The sequence below is a fragment of the Astatotilapia calliptera genome, chromosome 1, assembly GCF_964374335.1.
Source record: "Astatotilapia calliptera chromosome 1, fAstCal68.1, whole genome shotgun sequence".
NCBI lineage: Eukaryota > Metazoa > Chordata > Actinopteri > Cichliformes > Cichlidae > Astatotilapia > Astatotilapia calliptera.
The window spans coordinates 33,673,879-33,694,349 of record NC_137422.1 but is presented as its reverse complement, the minus strand read 5'-3'; the positions used below and the strand labels follow the sequence as shown (position 1 = coordinate 33,694,349).

The 20,471-nt window shown below is 40.0% G+C and overlaps 1 protein-coding gene across 2 annotated transcripts in view; it reads left to right on the top strand.

Moving 5' to 3' along the window:
• Positions 1 to 9,850: 9,850 nt before the first annotated feature.
• Positions 9,851 to 20,471, top strand: part of chst8 (carbohydrate (N-acetylgalactosamine 4-0) sulfotransferase 8) — a 172,868-nt gene continuing 162,247 nt past the window's right edge. For both annotated transcript variants that reach the window (XM_026174185.2, XM_080299982.1), the window contains exon 1: positions 9,851 to 11,054. The gene's annotated coding sequence lies outside the window, so the exon portion shown is untranslated. The remainder of the gene's footprint in view (positions 11,055 to 20,471) is intronic.

The window sequence follows — 20,471 nt, the reverse complement described above, 5'->3', positions numbered from 1 at the left end:
TTTAATGAGCAGGATTCTAAAAGGACACTTGTTTCAGCCTCTTCCCATTAGTAGGCTTGTGATTTCCAAAACAATGGCAAAAGAATCCACATTTAATGAGCATCACCTGCTCTCAATTAAATATGCTGCAAAATATTCAAGTCTAGCGTGCTTTTCAGTCTTTGAAACTGGTGCTTAATGTCCAAGCAGTTTGAACAGGGAGCTGTCTAGCCACATTTCAGTTATGAAAGATGTTGCTTTCTACAGTAAGTGGAATGAATGCAATCCAAGTTTGGGTCTTTTTCTGTTAGACAGCAAGACAAAAAAGCCTCTAGAGCAGAGGTTTAAATCCCTCCATTCTAATAACTTGAAAACAGCTCAAGTCAAGACTACTACTTATAAGTAGCCCTTTCAAAAAAAGAGGCCATTAAAACAAGAGTAATAAACACACAAATTAAGAGAAATAGCCATGCACGTTTCAACAGATTGGTGCTAAGAAACCATATGTAATTTGAACTATTTTAGAGTATAGCGGTGCACATGAAGGCTCCACTTGAAACAAAGGCTATAGGTAATCAAGAAGGTAACTAAGGTGATAGGTGAGATTCAGGCTCCAAAGCAGAACTGAATGAATGCTGGGAGGCATCACATGAGGTTTGTCTGGTGCTTGTTCATGGTCTTGTGAGCACAAGACAGAAGACAACAGCAGTGGAAGAAATACTGCCAAATCAGTTCACAGTATATTTCAGGGCAGGGGTCACTGGACCTCGGTTCCTGTTCACTAATGCGTTTCCTATTCCTGCTCAAGTGGAGCTCACATATATGACCCACTTGCTGAACATTCAGTTTGACTGTAAGCACCAATGTGGTGCATAAGCAGTGCAGTACATATCCACTTTAGATTAGACTATATTTATATAAAAAAGTGGGCATAGCATAACTGCGACAATATTTAGAAAGTTGCATCCAAAAATTGAATAGGGACAAGGCAGAGATATGCAGGACTTAGATCATTGTCCTGCTACAAAGCTCAAGTGCACTTGAGCTGATTGATGAAATTCTCCTTCAGAATTTCATCAATCATGGCAAGTCCTAAAGGTCATGAAGCAGCAAAGCAGCCCCGGACCATCCCAATGCCACCACCATGTTTGACTGTTCATATGATGTTCTTTTTATTAAATGCTCACCAGTTTTACATCACTTGTGATGGAATTCAAAATTTCAAGAGTACGTTCAGCTTTTGTCTTGTCACTCCATATAATATTTTCTCCAAAGTCTTGGGAGTTATCAAGATGGGTTTTTTTGTGCGACATATCTGAGACAAGCCTTTGTGTCCTTTTTAGTCAGCAATGGTTTTCACCTTGGAACTGTCCCATGGATGCCATTTTTGCCAGGTGTCTTTCTTATTGTTACAATTACTTTCTTGCTCACTTAAGTTTGGATAGTTTTTTTCTCTCAATAAATGAAATCATAATGGGGTTTTTTTCCCCAATACATTTTGTATTTACTCAGGTTATCTTAGTTTAATATTACCAATTGTTGATATGAAGAATGCAAGTGTCAAAAATATGAAAAAACTAGAATTAGAAAATGGAGCACGGAGTCTTTTAATGGGATGTCTCTTTCTGCTGGCTACATTTTTTTTTAGAATGCTCCAAAAGGCACCAACTTGAATTAGCAGAAGTGAAGTCTGGGAGACATCAGCTAGAGCTGCCCACGTTGGCAAATCTTTCAATCAAAGCAGCTAAAACCCTAAATATAAACGTTAATAAATTGGAAAGAGTGGGTTTTTTTCAAGGGTCCAGAAGTGAAAAAATAGCTATAGCAAACAAAGCAATTATTAGTAGATTCAGCCGCAAGGTACCTCTGGAGTACTGCAGGTTATTTGCACTTCTTTCTTTTTTTTTACTGCTTTGTAAGAACTAACAGCCAGCTTGGCATCCATGCATGCTTTCCTTTTTAAACAATAGAAGCATACAGTTCATATCTCAACTCTGTTTAGCTCGACACACTAGCTAAAGGCACTTCACACTTTCCACAGTGGGGTTGAATCACTCAAGTGCCTATCTACTTGTGCGACACATAATCATGTGCAACTGATCCATACTGAAAGGCTGTTTTGAACAGAGTTTTTTTCCACATAGTCCAGACGTGTTCCATTAATACATGCATTTTAATATATTATAGCAATAAAAAAAAAAAAACAGATAAGGACCAAATAAACAGAACACGTCAATGTGGGCTGAAAAGTTCAAGCCTCGCTAAGACAACTCTGTTATCTCAGATATGTTATGTGTGCTGGAAAAATACAAGGCATTACAAGGCATTCCACTATGACAGTGCCAAATGTAGCCAGTATACCCAGTATCCAAAACAAGAACAAAGTCCTGTTTAATGCACACGTAATAATACCATTGCTAAATGCACACTACTATGTGTCATCATACACTTAATTAACACTGAATACATTTGCTGCACAGGTGACAGTTACTTTGTAAATCTCATACATACTGCAGTGAGCACTTTGTTTAATCTACCATGCTCTCACACTCCCCTGAGGTTTCACAGTCGAGACTTTAACAGCAGGCACTTTACTGGGTGTGGTTGGCTACATAATGCACGCAATAAAAAGCAGCACTGCTCATACCCACATACGGTAGCCACCCCTTCACTAGAGAGAACAGTAGCAGTTGGCCATGTTTCTGCTGAAACTGCTTTGTCAGCTGTTTAACATTGTGTTACTGTAATTGACCATATGCAAGTAACAAAGAGACAAAACCAATATTGGACTAGAGAGCGTAAATACTTGCTCTTCCTGCAGTCTCCGTGATCTCAAAAGGCTTGGGAGGCTCACTCCATGACTTTCTAGGCAGGATATGTTGTTGTGGTTCCATAGGGAGCGCTGAAAGGATGGAATGGTTTCATCTGGGTCAGGTTGGCTGCAGAGTTTGAGTCCCAGAGTACATTAGAGAGAGCTGAAAAAATGCTCTAAGACAAGCCAAGGAGCTGATTCGAGTGCCATGGCTGCCCTGGAGTGCTTTTACCATGCCCTGTGGATCCTTTGGGTTCATTAAGCAGTTCGGAGTTTGAGTCAGAAGCCTCTCTACAACCTGCTGTGACACGAAGAAAACACCCTTGACTGAAAAAGAAAAAACAGTAAGTACTACAGGTAATGCCAGTAGGAAACCCTGAAGGGCACATTCTCTTGAATCCATTTAAAGAGTGAGAAGGTAGCTCCAAGGTAAACTTGGTGTTGAGGGGGAAGAGGGAAAGCAGAGTTCATAATACTTGATTTTTAGTAAAGAAATTTCACTTTCTTGCAACCATATTATAAACATGTTTTCTAAAACACAGAACAAAACTAAGGATATCAAAGCTATTAAATAAAACATACCTAAATATTTTAATGTAAGCACAACAGTGTAAATCCAGCAAAATTTTGTTAAATGTTAAACTCTTCTAAGAATTTAGATATTGTAACATAGCTGCACACTCATTGCACTGTCTTGATCAGCTTCATGCGGTTACCATCAGAAGTATTTCAAATAGTCTTGAAAAAGGTCCTACATATTCCGGCTGCTCAATCAGGCCCAAAGCATTTAAAAACCATCTCATTTGGACTTAGGCTTGCTGTGAAGGCCAGGCTATTTGATGCAGCACTTCACTCGCCATTTTTTTCAGAGCCTAGAAGTGTGTGTTTGGTCATTGTCCTCATGAAAAACAAATTGCAGTCTCACTATGGCCAAACCAGATGGGATGGCGTGTTTGAACAGGATGTAGAGGTATAGCTATGTTGGTTAAGTAAGAATAAATCTGAATCTGACCTTCAGGTATTAGAGTAATGATAGACTTGGATAAATTCTTGAATATTTTTTTTTCAAAGTGTCAAAGTTTACTGAAAACCATTCCAGGCTAGGACCACATAAAGATGGTCAACATACTGTAGTCAAAACAACAAAACAGCAGTGAAGATTTTAGGATGGAATTTTGATTTGTGTGATACTATTTTCCGGACTTGTTCCCGGTGGGTGATGGGCTCCGCCAGGGCTGCCCTTTGTCTCCGGTTCTGTTCATAATTTTTATGGACAGGATTTCTAGGCGTAGCCAAGTGGCGGAGGGCTTTCGCTTTGGTGGCCTCAGAATCTCATCTCTGATTTTTGCAGATGATGTGGTTCTGTTGGCTTCATCGGGTGAAGGCCTCCAGCTCGCACTGGAACGGTTCGCAGCCGAGTGTGAAGCAGCGGGAATGAGGATCAGCACCTCCAAATCTGAGGCCATGGTTCTCAGCCGGAAAAGGGTGGAGTGCCCACTCCGGGTCGGGGATGAGTTCCTGCCCCAAGTGGAGGAGTTCAAGTATATCGGGGTCTTGTTCGCGAGTAATGGGAGAAGGGAGCCGGAGATCGACAGACGGATTGGGGCTGCAGCTGCAGTAATGCGGACGCTGCACCGGTCCGTCGTGGTGAAGAGGGAGCTGAGTGTAAAAGCGAAGCTCTCAATTTACCGGTCGATCTACGTTCCTACCCTCACCTATGGCCACGAGCTGTGGGTAGTGACCGAAAGAACGAGATCGCGGATACAAGCGGCAGAAATGAGCTTCCTCCGAAGGGTGGCTGGCCTCTCCCTTAGAGATAGGGTGAGAAGTTCGGCCATCCGGGAGGGGCTCAGAGTAGAGCCGCTGCTGCTCCACATCGAAAGGAGCCAGCTGAGGTGGTTCGGGCATCTGACAAGGATGCCCCCTGGGCGCCTCCTGGGTGAGGTGTTCCAGGCATGTCCCACCGGGAGGAGGCCCCGGGGCAGACCCAGGACACGCTGGAGAGATTATATCTCTCGGCTGGCCTGGGAACGCCTTGGTGTTCCCCCGGATAAGCTGGAGGAGGTGGCTGGGGAGAGGGAGGTCTGGGCCTCTTTGCTTAGGCTGCTGCCCCCGCGACCCGGCCTCGGATAAAGCGGATGAAGATGGATGGATGGATGGTGATACTATTTTGTAAGTTTTATGCAGACTGTACTGTAGTTGTATTATGTACAAAATATAAAAATAGAGATACCTGAATAAGTGTCCAGCTTTGACTGCTACATTTTGTCATTTTAAATCAGTTGCACAAAACGAAAACTTTTTTCTAAAAGAGAATATTTCTCTATTATGAAAGTTGTGTTTCGTTAAAAGCAGATATTCTACTTTGGAGGGAAACTTTTAAAAATCCCAGACTGTTGCTTTTTAAGTGTGCGTGCTTCACTGATCAGAGAGAATGTGATTTTATGTAATGATATGCAGAGGTGCTATTCTCATCTGGCAGACGGCTGCTGCACTGCAGTATGAAAGTGTTCCTTTCGGCAGAGAGCACGTGTTGCTGCATGGGTTCTTCCAACTCGAATACACCAGAGATAGAGACTAGGTCCGCTGGCACAACTCTACTGCCTTAGAAATTCACACTCTGCTCAATATCCGGATGAACTCTGGCAAGATCTATTCATGAAGTTTTAAAAAAGACCAAAAGTGTAAAAGATTCACAAGTATATTTAAACCTTCCAGACTGTATTTGTGCTTCAGTGCTATAAAGTCTTCTTATTCTACAAATTCTTATTCTCTTATTCTCTTTCCAAAGAATTTGATTTATCAATGAAGAGATACAAAGCTGATCTCAATTTCCTATAGATTATCTCGTTCTTGATGTTTGGAAATAAGAGTTCAGTGTTTCCCGACTGAAAATATCTGATATCTTTTTGCAGTCATACCGGAGCTTTTTCAATAAGCAGAGTCGAAGATTGGTGTATTATGAGGCAAGACCACTTTTACACAGCAGTATTTGTCATTTATTTAATGATAATACCCCGGAAGGTTAGAACACAGTTTATACACAGTACACTACAAAGTGTTTGTTGTTCCTTGACGAGCGTTAGAGAGAGCGATATGATTCATATTCGGTAAATGTTTGCTTTTTGACAATTTAAACACTGGTGCATTAACAGATAATGAACTTTAGTGTGTAAAGATGAGAAAACACAGGACATATACACATATAAACACACTCCCACATTTTTTACAAGCCACTAAGGAAATTTTGCATCTGGAGCTACAATGTTAATCATTAATCATTACTGATAAAGGAGGTAGAAGCTACAAAACACACTATTCTTTAATTTCAAGGTATTGCCCGTTGCTCATCTTAATTCTTCTGCTGTTGAATTATGTAGATTACAAAGACTGAGCTTGTTTAACCGACTACTCAGTTTCCCAAAAAGCAGCAGAAAGAACAAGGGAGTCAAAATATTTCTTACTGCAATTCAAACGGTAGATTTAAATTTACTGCAGTTATTTTCAAAATAAGCATAGAGTTGCATGCTTTTACTCAATCTACACAAAAATGGGTAAGTCATTATATATTGCATTCTTTTAAAGTTGTAAGAACAGCAACAAAGAGCAAATTTAAAGCAGCAAGGATGTACCAGTCTGTGATACAACATGAAATCAACAGTTAATGTTCATTTTAAATCTTTTTCCACCTGAGGTATAGCAAATTGGTAGCCAGGTGCTATACAGAAGCTGGCAGATACTGCAGTCAAATACATGACTGCTAGATGAGAAAAGCTACAACTCATCACTTTAAGCTTCTCTCGAAGAGGCAGGTCATCCTGTGGTCTTGACACAAGCATGAATCCTCCCAACCCAAATAAAGCCATCCCAAAGCACATCACCTAGTCTGCAGGCAGGTGCACTGAAACAGATACCAAAGCTTAGAGCCACTGAGGCCATTTAGTCTCCTCCCTGACAAAAGAGGTCCCAGAAAAATATTTGAAGTTGAAAGGAAACAGTGCTGTGCAGCAACATAAAGCAAAAGATAAAACAGCATAAAAACATTGCACTTCAGAGGCAACAACGCAGTTTATTACCCATTGCAAAGTCAGAAGACTTTGCATTTATATAGTCTGAATATTTAAACATAACCCTAAGCTGTCTGTCTGAGTCCAGGCAGATAATTGGCATACAGAGAGTAAAATGCATAGCCTAGGGTTTACCCATCCTACACATCTCCATGGTTGGCCTAATGCTTTTTGTCCACACCCTGATACCGGAGTACTCAGTAGCCAGGGGATTGGCTGCCCATGCAGTGCATTGCCTGTCAATTGATCAGGGCCTGACTCCAGCTTAGTGCACCCTCACTGGGAACCTCAAATGAGGCACAACACCAGGGCATTCATCTTCATCAGAGGACCACAGGATAAAGTATCAGGGAATTTTTTCTTTCTCTAGCAGAGATGGGACGAATAAACCACTGAAAACAGATAATTTTTCCTTCTATTTGTAGTGCTTCAAGTGCTATCACTATCACATAATGCCTATGCTGTGTCCATGATGAAACTATATTGCAGACCCTCTCTGCTGACTCAATCTAATTACATGGTGCTTCTGTGCAGTGTTTAAGCCAAGCACATGCACATTTGCAGTATGATCATTTGCATCTTGGATATAACTGTGAAAACTTGATGCCCTCAATTTTTCAGCAAGCTAAATCTTCCATTTCTGCTGCTTCTCAATGATAAATCACCAGTTCACCGAAAACCCGAGTGAACAGGGAACTTGAGGGTTTGACCAATGTCAGAATTGGAGACATTGCTGTGCTACCAGTCAATACCAACAAATAAAACAGCCTGCTCAGATGGAGAATCGTGAATTTATTTTGCCTGATGTAATTCATTAAACTGTTGCTTATGCCCATTTATCATAATCAATCACAGGGCAGTGGAGCCAAAAGAGCAATTTAGAGTGCTACAGAGTTATGCCATTGCTGAGTCCATAATAAATTTGAGGAAGATTATATAAGGCAATATTGAACCTTGGGGTACATTCTCTGTCAGACTGTAATGAATCATTCATTGCTTAAGATCTATATTTTACAAATCAGTGACAGGTGAAAACAGATGAATGAATAAGGTGTGAATGCAAGTTTCAGAGGTTAAGCAAACCAGCTGTTGTGTGAGACACTGATTGTTAAGCACTCAAAATAATAACACTTTTTTTAAACCCACTGAACATTTCAGTTGAATGCATGTACCATAAATGATGAACTAAAACTCTGAGGTCAACTCAACAAACCAAAAACATACTTTTACCATGGTGTTGACAAATTTTGGTAGGTGCTATATAATAGGCAACTTCTTGCTCTGGGCAGACTTTGGATCCCAGCACTATTGATTGTGAGTAACACCAGATGTCAGAGTTGGATGAGAAATGAGGAGTCAGAGGATGGAACTGATGAGTGTGCCACGAGGAGGTTATTTGTCTTTTGGACAGGGAATTGTGTCAAGATTCACAACCCTCAAAATCCATCAGAATCTCACTGTCCAACAGACTATATGTTCATTAAAACAAATGGTGACATTTTCATTTCAAGATGCTGTTAAATGATCCTGTACACTTCAAGATTTTGTTTCTTGAGAAAAGTCTTTAAAACATGGCCATGAAATTTTATAGTCCAATCATTGATCTGGAGCACAAAATAATAACATTTCTATCCATTTTACAATGTGGGTGTAAAATAATGCTTTCCAGGGTAATCTGATCCCAGAATCTGTTCTATTTTTTGGCATAGATCTAATTAGTAAAGGATGTATTTCATAGCCATACAGAGATTTCCCACCCTTGCTGCTACAAAATAGGCAACACTGATCATTTTCAGCTTATTTTCTAGTCAGGCCTGCTGATACCCCACACAACAAATGGCCCACAGTCCCACCAGAGACAAGCTGCAGCTGCTGTGCTGGTGCGTCTTAGATCTTCAGCACTACGGCGATGTTTTGTCCCACATACATGCAGCAGCTTTGTAATTTAAAAAAGGCTTCACAATAAACCCTGCATGTGCTGCAGTGGTAGAAAAGCCTTCCTGTGGGTCTGAATTAGTGTTCTTGGACTTGTACCCAGAGTCCTTGCAGCCAAATCAAGTCAAGAGAAGAATTTTCTTTGCTGCCAAACACCAGCAGAGGGGGATGTGCTCAAGTCAGGAGGAGCAAGTTAATGTGTCAGCTGTGCCGGTTGAAGCCTCACAAGCTTCCTTGCAGCCACACCCTGATATAAGGCCACGTTCTCACAAAGCCACAGTGACGTGTGCAAGGATGTGTAATATTTATCTGAACAAGAGCACTGTTCACAGCCCACTGCACTTGAAATATTTCATATAAGCTACTTTACAACACAGTCAAAATACAGGATGTTTGTTGTCTCAAGATTAAATGCTCAACTTGTGTTTGTAAACATGACAGATGGAAATAGTGACAATTAAATATTGCTTTACATAAATTCCGTGATCATGTCAGATAATAACCGTGAGCATGTTTGGCACTTTGAGATTTAAATGACAGTGGTGTCATAGATTTTCAAAGGATTGTGAAATGAGGTTTTCACATGGCTGTCATTTAGGAAACAAAACTCGAAAACATTCTGCCTCAGTAGAGCTAAGTGAGCAGTGCTAATATTAGAAGGGTTTTTTCATAATAGTAAAAAAAAAAAACCAGGTTAAAAATCCCTTCTGCAGGGCTTTATGAAATAGTCTGAGATAAATTATGCACATCCACTGGCTTTTGATATCCATCCCACGGGGCTTTTTTTCTTTTCATTAAAGCTCTATTTTTTCCAACTATGAATCCTTTTTTTCTCAGAGAAAATGACTGGGCAAAATCTTTTAGTTCAAATCAGTGCAAGATTAAATAGCTTACCGTGTGTGCTTTTTTGAGGCTGATGAATGCGCACTGGCTGGGGGCTGTGATATTTTAAACTAGCTTAATTTAGTATGCCAACTTGTTGAAGTGGCACCTTGATCTTCTCACAATGAAAAGACTAACGGGACCTAAAATCAGTCAACTGTACACTGAGCAGGAAGACCACCAAAAGATATTTTAATGTCAGCCAACAACAGGATTATTTCTGGAAAAGGCTATATCAGTGACTTAATTAAGTGGCATAGACAACCATATACTTATAAAATAACTAATTCTCACAAAAAAACACAGTTTTTCTCTTGTTTTTATTGTTTGTATCTTTTTTTTGTTTTGGGTCATGTCAATAACTTTTCCCCAGCAGTGAAAACAGCAGTCATGTTAGGCCTATTTGTCTAGAAAACGCAGGATTTAGAAGGAAAAAATCCAGACTGTGTCCTCAGTTAAACGTTATCACTAATCCGTAATCTGAAAGTCAGAAAGTCATTCTCAGACACAAACAAACTCATACACAAATTGACAACGTGGCACTTTTACTGCATTATTGTTAATGATTTCTTAATAAAGAATGAGTATCAATAATCCCGGACTTCAATAAATTAATATAGCTCAGTCTCGTATCTCTGATAAAGGAGAATCAAACTCTATGCCGCCTCTACTGTAGCCGAGTCGCATTTACTATCGCAGCTCATATCGTACAGTTTACAGTTTCAGCGCCATGTTCCCATCCCTTGGTAAGAAAAGAAGGGTAATAATAACGATGAGACGCGTAGCTCATCCATATTAGAAGAGTCTTTAATGAACTCGGATCGTCAGAGACACTCCTCCTGCTCCCGGCTCCCTTCGCTCCGCTCCCGTTACCAGACGATGCGCGCGTGAAAATTTGCAGCCCCATCTTTATCAGTATCATCGCCGTGAAGACAAAGAGAAGACCGCAAATGAAGATGTGCTGCACTAGCAGGAGAAGCCCCTCTTAAAATCACCGTTACCGCAGCTGTGCCCGCCCAGAGGCAGACAGAGAACCGGTCCTTGGAGACTCTTTGGGGATGCGCAAAGATGTGAGAGTGAAGAGTGAGATGCATTATGATTGGCCATACTCATCCTAAAAGCGTCAGGCAAGGAGAGTGATGTTTGCTCCAGCAAAAGAGTCGACGAGGTGGCATCAAACTTGAAGGAGACGTGTTCAGTGTGCACATTCAATGCTTTCACGGCATTAACCGTAAACTTGCATCATTTCCCCAAAGAGGCGGACGCGCTTTCCGTGGTGCTGAAACAGAGACTTGGCTGATCAACTAGTGAACAAGAGGAGGAACCTCTCACTTCGTCACCTGCTTCTGAGCTTCATTGTATTGAGGAGCCGTGGCAAGGTAAGTGCAGTGATGTACAGTGCCTTACAATGTAATGAAGATACGCTGTTTTCATTTATGTCTGTATCACGGCCACACATGAACCAGCGTCCGTTTTTTTAATCGCGTCTTTATCTGTTGCCCCGAGTTTCTGATGCGTACGTTTTATTTTAAAGTTTGGTCCGATTTTACCATAGCAACAAAGTTTCATAATCAATGCGTCTTTAGATTGTTTAGCTTACATTCTCCAGCTGTGGAAACGTATTGCAGTTTGTCTGTCCTTTATGCTTGTCAGTATTAGACACTTTCTAAATTTAATCTGATTTAAATTCTTTCCCCCTTATTGTTGTTTTAAAAGCTCGAGGGACTTCGTTTTCTATATTGCGTTAATTTACCCTTAGGTTCAAGTGCACTAGAGAGTTTACTTACTTCAGAAAGTGTTTAAAAATGATGAAAACATAGCTTTATAACTGCTTGTGCACTTAGTTTTCTGTGCTGTCAGACATTTTCACACATCACTCCTTCTTTGAAACATGTATTATTAGAGTGAGAAAACACAGCATATACTTTACCACTGCAGCATGGGAAACATTGTACTTAGTAATGGCGCTTTCTGTTGGAACAGCAGGAGTTTGTGCTGGTCTTTCATTTTGCTGCTGGTACCTGTACAGTAGTTGTAGTTGTTGTTTGTTTGTTTGTTTCATACCATGACTATGTGCCTCAAAACTCAATTCACATTCAGTGTTTGTAAGGGAAAACTTTAAAAGTTGTGTTGAGGTTTAGAAATTCATACCACTATTATGAGTAGATTACCTTTGTTATATCACGTTAAAATGTGGCTGGACTATAACCAGGAAATAGAAACAAGTGAAAAAAGATTGTGTGCTGTTGTTCAAGTGTCACATTAAGATTGGTGTGTTCACTAGACCATAAAAATAGCCGCTGCTCGCTAACTGGCTTCAGGGCTGTATTTTTGGGTTATGTCACTTTTATAGCACAAAAGAGATTGTTCTAACATAATCATCCCTAACATAACTTTAAGGTTTGTGGTGGCTTTCAAATGCTTGATGTTTCCAGTGCACTGTCCAAAGAAATCTGAATAAACAATATCATATCAGACCAATAAAATGTTGTAAACTGATTGTATAAGAGACTGCATGTTCAAACCATGTGGTCAGTTAAAAGTTTAACATCTGAAAGAGCTTGTAGAGTGTTGTAATTGCAAGAGCTGTGACTTACTTGCTTTAATCAAGTACCTTGTTGGACTGAGAAGGAGCGTGGGTGTCATCAAAGCAGAACAAAGCCTCTTTGAGGTGGAAAAACCTAAGTTGTGATTAATTTCAAAAGGCACGCCTTAATTTCAAAGGCACGTTCTTGTATTTGAGACACTAAGTCAATATCCTACAAAGTCAGAGGACTTTTTGCGGTGTTGAAGGAGACTACTCAGAACTTAAAGCTATGGCTGATAAGCTTTTAAAACTGAATGGCTAGCTAAAAATTTACACACACAGCTTTTTTGTGTTCTGTGGCTCTTTAATAGATAGTTTGTTATTATTTGTATATTTTTACTAGAAGAGCTGTTATCCTCTCTCCCTAACTCTAACATGTCTTTACAATCTGAGCAGAAGGCAGGTGTATTTGTACCTGCAAGGCTGAATGAAGTACTTGACCTCTGTGTCAGAATTTGTTATTCATTCTTCATGCAAAGATTCAGACCCTCCACAAGATAATAAACAGAGTTGTAATTGCCAGTAAGGTTGCTCAGCAGCTTTAATCAATTACTGTGCCGTCTTCCATCGAGAGAGATTGGGAGTGCAGGTGTCATCAAAGCAGAATGAGTCTCTTTTGAGGTGGGAAATGCAAGACTCAATGACTTCACTCAGCTGGGTCACTGGACACACAGCAGAGCTTTGACGCGTACAAATTGTGCTTGAAGGTGCTGCGTTCATCCTGGGAGGCTCAGTGGCTGGCAGAGGACCAGCAGAGCAGGGACATTGCACTCCAGATGGCCAAGAGAGGCCAGAGGAAGAGTGCTGTCCAAGCCCAGCTGGGTGTACGGGAAGCTGGACTGCCGGTGGTGTGTGTACGTGATTGTGGGAGGCAGACGGGATGAGAGAAACAGTAAACGATAGAAAGAAAGAGGGATATACAGTATGTGAGGGTGTGTGTGTATTGAAGGAGTGGTTTGGGAGAGAAAGGGTGAGTGAGAGAGAGCGAGAGAGAGAAACTGAGAGCAAATGGTACAGGCGCCTCTGTGTGTGCTCGCATGCATGGAAGTAGTGATAGGAAAAGTGTGGGTGGAAGAAGAAATGAAAGAGAAGATGAAGGAGCTTGCATGTCTGTGTGCTGGTGCTAGTGTATGTATGCAACTGTGTATTTCTCTAGCTGTGTGTGTGTGTCTGTGTGTGAGTGAGAGTGTTGAAGGGACAGAAGCAGAAAGGGTTGGAGACAGAAAATGAAAGAAAAAAGAAACAGGCACTTGTGTGTATGTGTCGGTGTGTGGGAGGGAGAGAAAATGAAACTGGAAGAAGCAGGCATGTGTGTATCTTTGTGCTTGTGTATGATTGCAGAGAAAGCATTACTCAGTAAAAAAAAAGACAAACAAAATAAGAGGAAGAAAAAGGAACACGTGTGTCCCTTGGAAAATGAGAGTATGAAGGGTGAGAGAAACACTGGTTTGATTGGATGCTTGCTTTTGTATTTGCGAGGAGAGTGTTGTACATGGGTGGTCTTAACCCTCTCGAGGCAGGCATTGCCGATTTGCAACAGTTAAAAACTAACAACCTGATTACCCCACATACATATTTTATGATTTTTTTTACTCAGAAGTACCACTGCAGGTCTTGGTTGTGAATTAGCAACAAAAAGTTTAATTTGAGCCTGAGAGGGTTAATACTGATGCTAGTATTCACTGATGATACTAAGAGGTGTATGAAGGCTGCGTGGAAAAACAAGTAAAATGGAATTTTACCTCAATTGGAAAAAAGTATCTCAGCATTTCATTCAGCCAGCTCTAACCTCTGACTCTGCGTTTTACCATTTTTCACACACTCGTTCAGCAGCAATGTGACTTTCAGTGTTCTCTGAGTATATGCTTTATGGCAAAAGGCTCCAGGCAGATGACCTCTTTCTCAAAGGTCATAATCTGATATTCACGCCCCACTATGATGGAGAAGATCTGTTGCATGTGTCAGGCTTTTTTTTTAAATCCTTTTTTCAGCACATTTTACATCTTTGATGTAACACATTCTCCTTCTGAAGTAAAAGCCACCTGAGAATGCGCACAGAGCACATGACGACAAACACACAACAGCTTCACAGAGATAACTTTGCCTCACTGTTTCCATTTGGGAAGCCGCTAGAGAGCAGATGGAGAGAAAGCATGCTCTTTTTATTCTGCCACATCTGCTCCGTGATGGAATGGAGCATGATCTGCACTTTGATCACAATGAATTATTCCTATCCCTGGCTATAAATATGGTCTGTCTACAGCACCCAGTCTCTCTCTCACTTCTTAAACTAGGAATCTGTGCTCGCCTCTGAGTCGCTCTCTCCTTGAGTGTGTCACTGCGGCTCTACTGCAGCTCTGGTTTTCTTCTTTACACTGTGAAGGAACCGAAATCCGTTCCTTCAGCCCAGTTCAGTAAAAGAAGCATTGTGTGCAAAAAGTTCTATATAAGAAACAAATAAAGGGGCTTTGCTCAATCTTCTATTATTCTTCCTTTATTCCATATTTCTCACTTTTGCAAAAAAACAAATAAATAAAAATAAAAACATGAAAATGTCAAAACCAATAATTTGTCTCCCCTCTCAATACCCAGGCACGCTGTGAGTCTGTATCACACCCTGAAGAAGGATTTAATCAATATGTTTGCACATTGTGTTCACTCACTGACATTATTGTTGAAGATGTATTGCCAAACATGAAAATAATACAAATATAGCATAACAGCCAGTTTCATAAGTCTGTCCCTTCCTTACCAGACGGAGGTGCCATCCAGTGCAGCAGTGTGGCTCATTAGTGTGCTCTAAATGCTTTCTTAAAATAATGGATGGGATGTGTTAAATTCTCCCAATTATTTCATCTTTGGGCTGAAGGAAGGACAACACAGTGTATAAATGCTCAGTCAACAAGAAGAAAAAGATTTAGTGGCAGGCATTGGATAATATGGCTCAACTGATTACAGCCTGCATATCATATAGCTTTTATCCCTGTTCCATGATTGTGATACCAGCGTTGAAAAGATAAGTTTTAGTCCTGAGATGGACATTACTCTCTTACTTTTAAGACAATTTCAGATTTGAATTAAATATAGTTGGGAAAAATTGGATATACAAATTTACAAAACTGAAAATTATTAAATAGTTATTGAGGCCACAAACTCTTTATGAAAAAGATAGCTGTATGTATGATACACCTAATTTATTTTTCACTCTTTATTTGATCTAAGTGGGAAATTTTGTTCCTCTCCTCACTTATTCTGCTGTGTGTGTGTTTGTGTCACTGTGTGTGCCCCTCCTCACAGACACAGAGTGGAGCAGATGAGACTCAGATGGCAAATGGTTCATAGCGCTTTTCTACTCTATCTGAGCACTCAAAGCGCTTTACACAACTTGCCTCATTCACACAAGCACCTTTTTTTGTATGCTCTTTCTCTCTAACATTCGCACACATTCATACGGGCAACTTGGGGTTAGTATCTTGGCCAGAAATATTTGTCATTCGGAGTGGAGCACAGGGAGCTTGAACAACCAGCCCTTCAATTAGTAAGTGACCTGCTCTACCAGCTGAGCCACCCCATATATCTCATGCTCTTCCCAATAAAATTTATATCAAGTTGTCAAAACCTTTTTTTTAATCAAAATAAATCCTGACACATGTTTAATCAAACAAAATAAAATATAAAAGCAAGATGAATGAGAATGTCACAAAAGTGACATTCTCATTCACTTTACCAACTCTTTGCATTAAATGACAATTCAGATGCTTCCAAAGAGTATTAGCCATGCTATGTTAGCTTTTCTTCAAGCATTCCACTTCAAACATTTTGACTCTACTTTATAGACTGGGTTGTGGTCAGGATTTATGATTCATGACCTCTTTGAGATACAAAATTGGGAAATAGACCATCAGTCACTGCAAGCAAGCCAAACTGGGATTGATTTTCTGTTAATGTGTAATTTCTGATTTGTAGAGCTGATTATAAGGTCTAGGATGGCATCATGAAAATTCTTTTGATATGTTAGGGACAAACTATGGCACAATTCTTATGAGAACATGAAAGCAATGGCAAAGACTGACTTCAGGCTATGCTTTATAGAAACAATCAGCAGAGATTGTATCTATGTCTTTGTACATCAGTGCATTCCACAGAGATGTGATGTGTCACTTTTTTAGCATCACTGCTTATGCTTATTGACTCATTTTCATACAAAGAATTCATAGTTCTTGCACACAGCACTTTCACATCATCTAACAGCCTTACCCGCAAAGTATGGTACTATCAACCTATCACCTCTAATGGGAACAAAAGGTCAGCCCTTAATTATTCATTCGGGATGTCAAACAATGCTTGCCGGCTGTTATTTAGGGTGAGGGAGACCCATATGAATAATTCAAGTGCAGGATTCGCTTTCCTTCGAAGAGTGGCACTGTGGTTCAGATGTTTGTGAGAGTCTTATCTCCATGCAGGAGGCCTCTGTCATTCCTGAGCTGACCTTGGCTGTCACTGCAGCAGCAACATGGGTGGCACAGAAGGTGGCAGGGACGCTTGTTCTTCCCGTATCTGCAGGCCTCCTCCACACTGTGAGAGTGAGTAGGAAGGACTACAGGGAGCAGGCTGTCTAAGCTCCCTCAGTGTCTGTTTACAGTACACTATGTGCCACGCTGTGCGGAGCCAGTGCCAATGCATTTAAAAAAAGCAGATTACTCTTTAACAATGAGTTATTCTGCTTTTCACCCGAGGTACGTTTCTGTTTTGGTACACTAGCCATGTCAATTGCTCTTAAGCTGCTTTCTTAAGATGTAAGGGGTGTTTATTGCAGCTGAAGAGGCAAAAGCAGATATTAATGCTATTAAAGTGCATTAAACTGAAGAATGCTGTAATGTGAGTCACTTCCATGAAAGGATTAGGGGGAGGTGGCATGGAGAGGATTCTGAGTAAGGAGAGAAAGTGAAAATGTTCATCTTGTTATGTGAGATGCAGGAGGGAAAGTGAGGGACAGATGAAACAGAGAGTGAGAAAAGTGTGTGTGTGTGTGAGAGAGAGAACATTTATGCCAACTCGAATATCTCTGAACAATAACAGAAGCACGTACACAGATACAGAGCACGTCTATCAAGCAACGGATGGCAAGCAGCCCAGAGAAAATCAAATGAGAAACATGTTTGTCATTGTAAATCCAATCAGCAGAATGATCCTATCCTCCTATGGCCACTATCTCACTGCTGTTTGTACTGTAGCACTCAGTGTAAGCGGAGGGGATCATCAGGCCTGTGACTCCTCTGCAGTTATAGATAAAATACCTTAATCAATAGTTGTTGATGGGGACACTTAACAGTGCATCTGCAATCAGGGATTTTCCACTGAATCCAGTGCGATCTTTTTTTTACAAGTGTCATTAAATTTAAGGTATCATTTTGAAAAGGGTTAGGTCTATAAATGGTTTATCCTTGGGCAATGATTGAAACCACAATAAAAGCAGCAGAGATCTAATTACACCATGCAGTCCTGTGACTACTGGTAAATCACTGATTTCTTGTCTTTCTGGATGTCTTAAATACAATATAGTAATTGCTCAAGCATTTTAGTGAAGAACATGAAAAAAGGTTCTAAATCTTGATTAGGGAGTATCGGTGAAGGCCGTTATGTTCCACGTTATAAGTGCACAAATACCTGTCACCTGGAAATCAAATCCATAAAGAAGACAGGCTGATGAATTGAAAACAGAATATTATTTGGGGGCAGGGATGCTCAGGGGTTGGCTTATGATCTCAGTATTTCTCTGAGAGTCACTGCCCTTGTTGCTACCACACTATGTGCAGAGAAGTGACAGTGCTCGTTTATCTTGGAGCAGAAAAAAACAGTTGAGGAGAAGCAGTTTCATCTGGGGTTTTCTGTAAAAGTTTGGAGGACGTGGATTAACTCATAGAACCCCAGGGGTTAGAAGCAGCTTCTTGTCCTGGGCTGACAAGGTTACTGTTTCAGTGGCTGATATCGAGGCAGTTGCTTTTTGAGGTCAAAGACAGCATGGTGCCTGGAAGTCCATGGAAGGACATGGCCATACTTGCTGCCAGCACCTCACCACACCACAGGGCACCTAAGATGTTAACCCTTCTGGAACCAGGTTGCAGCTCAGGCCAGAGTTTTGCAGCTTGAGTTAATTCCACAAATCTTACTCTCCAAGAACTTCATTTAAGACTTGACAACGCATTCAAGCCTTCATTTTTTACGTAGTTCGATTAAAAAGAATTGAAATCAGTGATTAAAAGTTAAAGAACTTCTATATAATTTAGATTGTGAAAAGTTTTGGAATTGCTTATAAAAAGTATATAAAAATAAGCTGCAGGTCCATGCAAGGAAAGACTTTGTAAATTATCAATAGTGTGCTGATTAAATGCATTAAATCATTTCATCAGCCTCCCATAACATTCTTTCACTATTCACAATGTCTTAAATACAATTCAAATCCCTTTAATCAGCACCTACTTCACACAGCTCTTTTTGAAATATTGTATTCATAGGGCAACAATAGCAATCATTTCAATGTAACCAGACTTTGTTAAGTTGTCTGAAAGATATTCCTTTGAATTACGTAAAAATCCGGTGTAATTTTTAAATAATGTATACGGATTGATTGTTTGTGATCAGATGGCTTTTTATAAGGTACAGTATATAAGTGCAGTTCACTTTATATTTTCTATTTAGACCACATTTCTTAGTAGCTTAGTGATTAATTATGTACATTGTTCATCACACGATGATCCTACAATAGACCATATGGTGGCTGTGTTATGTGAGATTTAGTTTTGTTGAGATTTAGCAGAATATCAATCATCAAAAAGGAAAAGGAAAAAGTTCCCTACATCCTCTCAAGAATTATTACCAAATTAGTCAATACAGCATGGCAGTGTTATATTACTTTAATGAATGGACAAGGCCATCATTTTTAGGGTGCATTTGTTACAAATTCACTGTTGACACAATGCATTTTAATATTATTTGTTAGAGGTAAATCCTTCTATTGTCAGATATTATCTGGTGTTTTAGAGTTTCATTTACATTGAACTGTTTATTATTCAGTCCTTGAATTCCTGCTTTAATTGAGTCAATACAAACACATCTACCTTGATTGTTATTTAATGTTTATTGTTAAGTGATTAATTCCTGCACTGCCATAATTACATCCACCCTCATAAAAGAAAATGAATCCCATTTTTGTTATTTTTTCTCTCCATATGATTAAACAAGAACCACAGGCAAAGGGTCGCTCATTCAATTAGACTTTCATTTACCACATTTAATTACCCACACTCTCTGCCCTCTTTGACCCTGCAGGATGCCTCATATGACTAATGAATGCACTTACCTGATTTCCTTGCCAGTGAAATCACATCAGTGTCCATTTCCAATCATCTGCTCAGAGGAAGGCTGTAAAATTGGTGACTGAAGATTAAAGGATTTTTTGGGTTGGGGTTGGGGTGTGGTTGTGGCGTGGGATGAGTATATATTGACCAGGGCAGAGGTTTCAAGCAAGTACAGAAAGTCTCTGTGATGTTTCCAGCTGGCCACCTTACTCAAACCAGACACTTTGATCTTCCATAATCCCATGTAGCCACAAGTAGTCACAATTCTCAGTGTGTAGCAGCTGAATCAAAACTAGGCAGAAAAGTGTTCTAGCACTGAAATCAGCAGTATTCGCTGTGGATGGTACGTAAAACTGCTAAAGGGTAAAATTTAACATCCATTACCAGCTTCACTTACTGTTTATTCTAAAGCACAACAGCCTCAGTCCTGAAACTCTGTCCTGAAAAGTTCCATACAGTCAGAATCATCACTGTCGTCATCATATGGTTCAATGAGCAAGTCTCATACATGACTGACACTAACATTCAAGATAATTGAAAGAGATACTGGAGGCCAGACAATTTGCCACAAAGACTATCTGATATTGTTTTGTTGGTGATGTTACTTAATTATAATATAAATATTATCATATAATATTATACTGCCCCAACCATCATTGCAGCTAAACAATTTCAACATTGTGATGTCATATATTAGGAAAAGATATTTGCTTATATTAAAATTTCACAACATAAGTCGTGTTTTTTTTTTAAATTGTTTAAGGTTGTATTTTGACCAGAAAGCCTTTAGTGTCCTATTCTTGGAAGACTGTGTTCTCTAAAGGCAGATTTTTTAGGTACAAATGCATATG